The sequence below is a fragment of the Lygodium microphyllum genome, chromosome 24 (genome assembly GCF_053477565.2).
Source record: "Lygodium microphyllum isolate KBCC chromosome 24, Lygodium_microphyllum_v1.1.10, whole genome shotgun sequence".
Lineage (NCBI taxonomy): Eukaryota > Viridiplantae > Streptophyta > Polypodiopsida > Schizaeales > Lygodiaceae > Lygodium > Lygodium microphyllum.
The window spans coordinates 132650249-132656248 of record NC_141158.1 but is presented as its reverse complement, the minus strand read 5'-3'; positions in this window follow the sequence as shown (position 1 = coordinate 132656248).

Genomic DNA, 6000 nt, shown 5'->3' with positions numbered 1-6000 from the left:
GGTAGCACAGCCAGAAAGTGCAAGAGTGCATTGTCTCAAATTGAGATGCCCTTTGCGGTGTAGCAAGAGGGCAATATATGCTCTGTTTTTTTTATTTGAGGCCATTTCGGGGTTGTTGTGGAGGCGGAATTTTTCTGCATGCACTCAGGAAAAGGCCCTGTTTTTTTTGTTGTGCGACCACTGTTCTACAGGTTGGTGAAAAAATACCGTAGAAATTGCATCGTATGCCTATGCGCAGAGACATTGGGAGTTACAGAATCATCCTTGTTGCCTGTTGATGCAAAATTGTCACTAGGAAGTGACTGTGTGGTCAAATTCCACTTTCGTCAGTTTTGCAGATTTGCCCTTGTGAGGCTGAAGCTGTGTTTTTTACAGTGACAGAATTTTTTGCAGTGTTCTGTAATGGCGTCTGATTCTGAAAAGCTTGACAAGAACAACTTCCAAGCATGGAAGTTTAGAATGACGAATTTTCTTATGGGAAAAGGATATTGGGAATTTGTTACAGGAAATGAAGAAGAACCAGTCCTTCCTGATGTTCCCAATCAACAACAAATGCAGGCATTTAAAGGATGGCATGAGAGAGCCAGAAAAGTTATGTACTGGCTGTCTATCAGTATTTCAGACTCTATGATTGTGCATATTCAGGACGTAAGTACGCCAAACGAGGCATGGGATACTTTGTCAAAAATGTATAGCACAAATATGCAAGCCAGGAAAATGCAGCTCAAGCAAGAGTTGCACAATGTGCAAAGAGAAAGTATGAGCATCAATGACTACCACATGAAGGTGAAGAAGATTGTCGATGCACTTGCTTCCATTGGGTCGCCAGTGGAAGATGATGATTTAGTTTCTGTGACCTTGAATGGTCTAGGAAAGGATTATGCACAGTTCCGAACATCCATTTCCGTCTGTAAAAGATTTCCTGATTTTGAGGAGTTGATTGCTCTTCTAATTTCTGAGGAGCAGAGAAATGGTGGTGCATATTCTTCAGGAGGAACTTCAAAAGAAGTTGTCTTCTACTCAAATGCTGGAAGAGGTAGAAGCGGAGGTAGAGGAGGCCGATTTGGAGGCCGTGGTAGAAATCAGAATATGCAGAAATTCAAGAAAACCAGTCCTATGCAGGAGGACGTGGTAACTCTAGAGGCAGGGGGAGCCAAAGAGGTCGTGGTGGATGGCAAAGAGGCCAAAATGCAAACAGTAATGTTGAATGCTACTACTGTGGTAAAATAGATCATATGGCTAAAGACTGCTATAAAAAGTAGAATGACATCATGAATGGAAAATTGCAACAAGGGAATTATGCATCTTCTAGTAGACAGGGTGATGACAGAAATGAGCATTTGTTTATGGTGCAACACATGAACAATTCTGTGACAAGTGTAGAAGAAAGCAACGAAGTGTGGTATGTTGACTCAGGTGCATCAAACCACATGACAGGTCATGCAGAATGGATGCAGGATGCAAGGAAAATGGAAAAACCAGGATTTGTGGAAACTGGTGATGATAGTGCACATCCTATTGTGCAGATTGGAAAAATTCATTTGTCTATGCAGGATGGGAAAAAGAAATACCTTTCGGATGTATTTCATGTTCCGAATATCACCAAGAACCTGGTTTCTGTTGGTCAAACAGTTGAACAGGGCTTGTAGGTCAGATTTAATTCTCATGGATGCTTTATTGAGGATATGAAAAATAAAGGTCGCTTGATAGAAAAAGGAAAGAAGAAGGGCAGAATGTTTACTTGGATGCAGACATGCCTGAATTGAGTGCAACAATGTTTGCACATGGGACTGGTGTAGTTGCAGATATTGATATCTGGCATAAACGCATTGGTCATGTTAATGTACAGCGACTTAAATCAATGCAAGCCCAAAATATTGTTGCAGGATTGCCTAAATTCAAGGTTGCAGAAATGCATAAGGTATGTGAAGCCTGCCAATTTGAAAAACAGGCAAGGAAACCATTTCCTAGACATGTTCAAGAGAGTAAGAAGCCATTGGAATTAATCCACTCTGATGTGTGGACTACTAAAGCTGCATCTATTGGAGGCTGTCATTATTTTGTCACTTTTATTGATGACTATAGCAGAAAAGTTTGGGTGTATTTTATGAAAAAGAAAAGTGAAGTTTTTGGGCATTTCAAAACTCTTAAAGCTATGGTTGAAAAAGAAACAGGCCTGCAAATAAAATGCCTAAGGTCAGATAGAGGGGGAGAGTACCTCTCAAATGAGTTTGCAAGGTTCTTACAGGAGCATGGCATAAAGCAGCAATATTCATGTAGTCATACCCCACAGCAAAATGGAACTGCAAAAAGAAAAAACAGGCATATTGGAGAGGTATCTCATGCCATGCTCAATGAAAAAGACCTGCCAGATTTTTACTGGGCTGAGGCAGTTGCTACAGCAGTCTACATAATGAACAGGACTCCCACTATAGCAATACATGGCATGACTCCAGAGGAGAGGTATACTGGTAGGAAACCAGATATTTCTCATTTGAAAATTTTTGGTTGCATTGCCTATGTTCATGTGCCAGATGAGTTGAGAACCAAGCTGGATCCAAAAGCTGAGAAGTGCATCTTTATTGGTCAGCAGAAAGGGTATAGATGCAATAACCCTTCTGTAGTAAGTTTACATTGAGCAGAGATGTTGTTTTTTATGGGATGAGTAGCTGGTATAAACCAGTAAATGTGATTGATAATGGTCAGCAGAAAGGGTATAGATGCAATAACCCTTCTGTAGTAAGTTTACATTGAGCAGAGATGTTGTTTTTTATGGGATGAGTAGCTGGTATAAACCAGTAAATGTGATTGATAATGTAGATGCACAAAATGGTAATGCTGCACAGAATTCATAGCAGCAGTCACAAGATATTAGTGGACCTGGAGTGTCCTCTAGCAGTGGTTCACATACTTCGCCATGGACAGACAGATTGAGATCAGGAGAATCTTCTCAAAGCAATGCAAATAATGGTATGCAGGTATCACGAAAAGGAAAAGAGAAGGTAGATCAGCCCATGTTTGATGTGAATGCAGGTCACTCTTATGTGGATGGTAAATCCAGTGGCTCAGAACAGAGCATTGATGATGAGTTGGGTATTCCTTCTGTTGTTACACCTAGAGTAAGGAAGACCAGGGATGTTTTGAGAGCACCTGGAAGTGAGCCTACTTTGCGCAGGTCTACCAGGGCTAGGTATCCTGTGGATAGGGTGAAATATGATGGATTTACAGCCATTCACTATGCCTATATAGTCAAAGTGATACATGAACCAGAACCCACTTCTTTTGAGCAAGCCATGGGAAAAGAAAAATGGGAGAAAGCCATGGATGAAGAAATGGATGCTTTGGAAGCAAATGCTACATGGGAATTGGTACCTTTGCTTAGAGATAAGAATGCAATTGGTTGTAAGTGGGTTTATAAGGTGAAACACAATGCAGATGGTTCTGTGAATAGATACAAGGCAAGATTAGTAGTCAAGGGGTATGCACAAACATATGGCATTGATTATGAAGAAACATTCAGTCCGGTTGCAAGGATGGCAACCGTAAGAGCAGTCATTGCTATGGCTACATCAAAGGGATGGTCTTTACATCAGATGGATGTAAAGAATGCCTTCTTGCATGGTGATTTGCAAGAAGAGGTCTATATGGAGCAGCCACCTGGTTATGTGCATGCTGTTCATCCTGAGTTTGTTTGCAGGTTGAAGAAAGCCTTGTATGGCTTGAAGCAAGCACCTAGAGCATGGTCTGACAAGATAGGACAGTATCTTGTCACTATTGGCTTTCAGATTTCCAAGGCAGGGATATTGGACATGGATAAAGGGAAAGAGAAGGAATTGGATGATGCAATAGGTCCATTGACATCAAGATATGATTCCATTGATAGCTTGAATAGTGAGCTTAGCATACATACAGTTGTTACATTGGGTGTTAAGCAGAGGTATGTGCCACCCCATGAGAGAGTGGAATCACAAAGTGCACCATATCTACAGAGAGAAAGAAAGTCGGTTGATAGATTTACTTATAGTGGATACTCAGCTAAGAACTATGCATACATGACAAAACTTATGCGTTACAAAGAGCCCACATCATTTGCAGAAACAATCTATGCATACATGACAAAACTTAAGCGTTACAAAGAGCCCACATCATTTGTAGAAACTGTCAAATATGAGCATTAGTGTAAGCCATGGATGAAGAGTCTGATGCTTTGGTGGAAAATCAAACTTGGGATTTGGTTCAGCTGCCTAAAGGCAAGATGTCTATTGGATGCAAGTGGGTTTATAAAGTCAAATTCAACTCAAATGGTTCATTAAGAGATACAAAGCCAAGTTAGTTGTGAAGGGTTATGCTCAACAATATGGGTTGGACTATGAAGAGACTTTTTGTCTTGTTGTAAAGATGGCAATCGTATGGACTGTCATTGCATTAGCTACATCCAAGGGTTGGAACTTATATTAGATGGACGTAAAGAATGCTTTTTTGAATGGTGACTTGATGGAAGAAGTCTACATGGATCAGCCAAAAGGACATGTACATTATTATGAATATTCATCTTATGTTTGTAGATTGAAGAAAGCATTATATGGACTAAAATAGGCACAATAGGCATGGAATGCAAAAATTAGCTCGTACTTACAAAGTCTTGGATTTCAAGTTGGAAAAGTAGATCATAGCTTGTTTACTAACAAGATAGAGAAAGGCTATGTGATTTTGGTGTTGTATGTAGATGCAGATGACTTTGTCATTACTAGTGATGATTTGCAAGGGATTGATGAGATCAACTCTATGTTGCACAAAGAGTTTCAAATCAAAGATTTGGGAGAGCTGAATTTTTTCCTTGGAATCGAAGTCATACACACACCTCAATGAATCTGGATGTTCCAATGCAGTATGCACATAACATGTTGGAGGAGTATGGTATGCTAGAGTGCAAGCCTATGGATACCCCATTGGAACAAAATGTCAAGTTAACAGTTGATACAAGAAATAAGATTGAGAATGTAACCATGTACAGACAGATGGTTGGCAGCTTGATTTATCTTACCATCATTAGACCAGATCTCATTTACTCAGTTGGGTTGATCAACCAGTTCATGCAATACCTAAGGAAACCTCATTTAGATGCAATGAGAAGGATTATGAGGTATGTGAAGGCTATACTACACTATGGACTATTCTATGAGTATGGTAAGACTCTTGACCTAACAAGTTACAGTGATGTGGATTGGGCTGGATGTGCCTATGACAGAAGATCGACAAGTGGGTATGCATTTGGACTTGGCAGCAACATGATTAGCTAGAGCAGTAAAAAGCAACCCACTGTGGCTCTCTTGACTACAAAAGTAGAATATAGAGATGCAATCTTAGTTGCATGTGAAGCTATTCGATTGGTTAAGATGTTGGATGACTTAAGTGTATGTGTGGATAAACCAGTCAAGCTATACTATGACAACACGAGCAATGCACTTCTTGCTAGTAATCATGTTTATCATGCAAGATTGAAGCACATAGAAGTGCATTACCATTTCATCAGGGAAATGGTACTTGGAGGCAAGATATATCTTATCCATGTGAAGAAAAAATACAGAGTAGTAGACATCTTTACAACATCACTTGGTAGAGATAAGTTTACTCATTTTAGGATGCTACTAGGGATATAGGAAGTGACTTGAGCTTGAGGGGGAGTGTGAAGAATCAAGCTCACTGACTCTCATAGTTGTAGGTTAGTTGTGCCTCGTGTGTGCTAATAAATGAGTCAAATGACCTAACTAGAGTTAGTTGCTAGGTTATGTGTTTACACTATGGTTAGTGTACTTTGGCTTTTGTGTGTTACTTGAGGAGAATGAAAATGACACTGAAGGAAGACAATACTCTACTCTTTGAGCTCATTCTATGTTTGGGTCTCTTTTTCCCTCTTTTCATCTTCAACAATAGTTAGGTTGCATTTAATAGCACATGTAACACTATGGCAAAAATATAGTCATCTATGTGGATAAACTA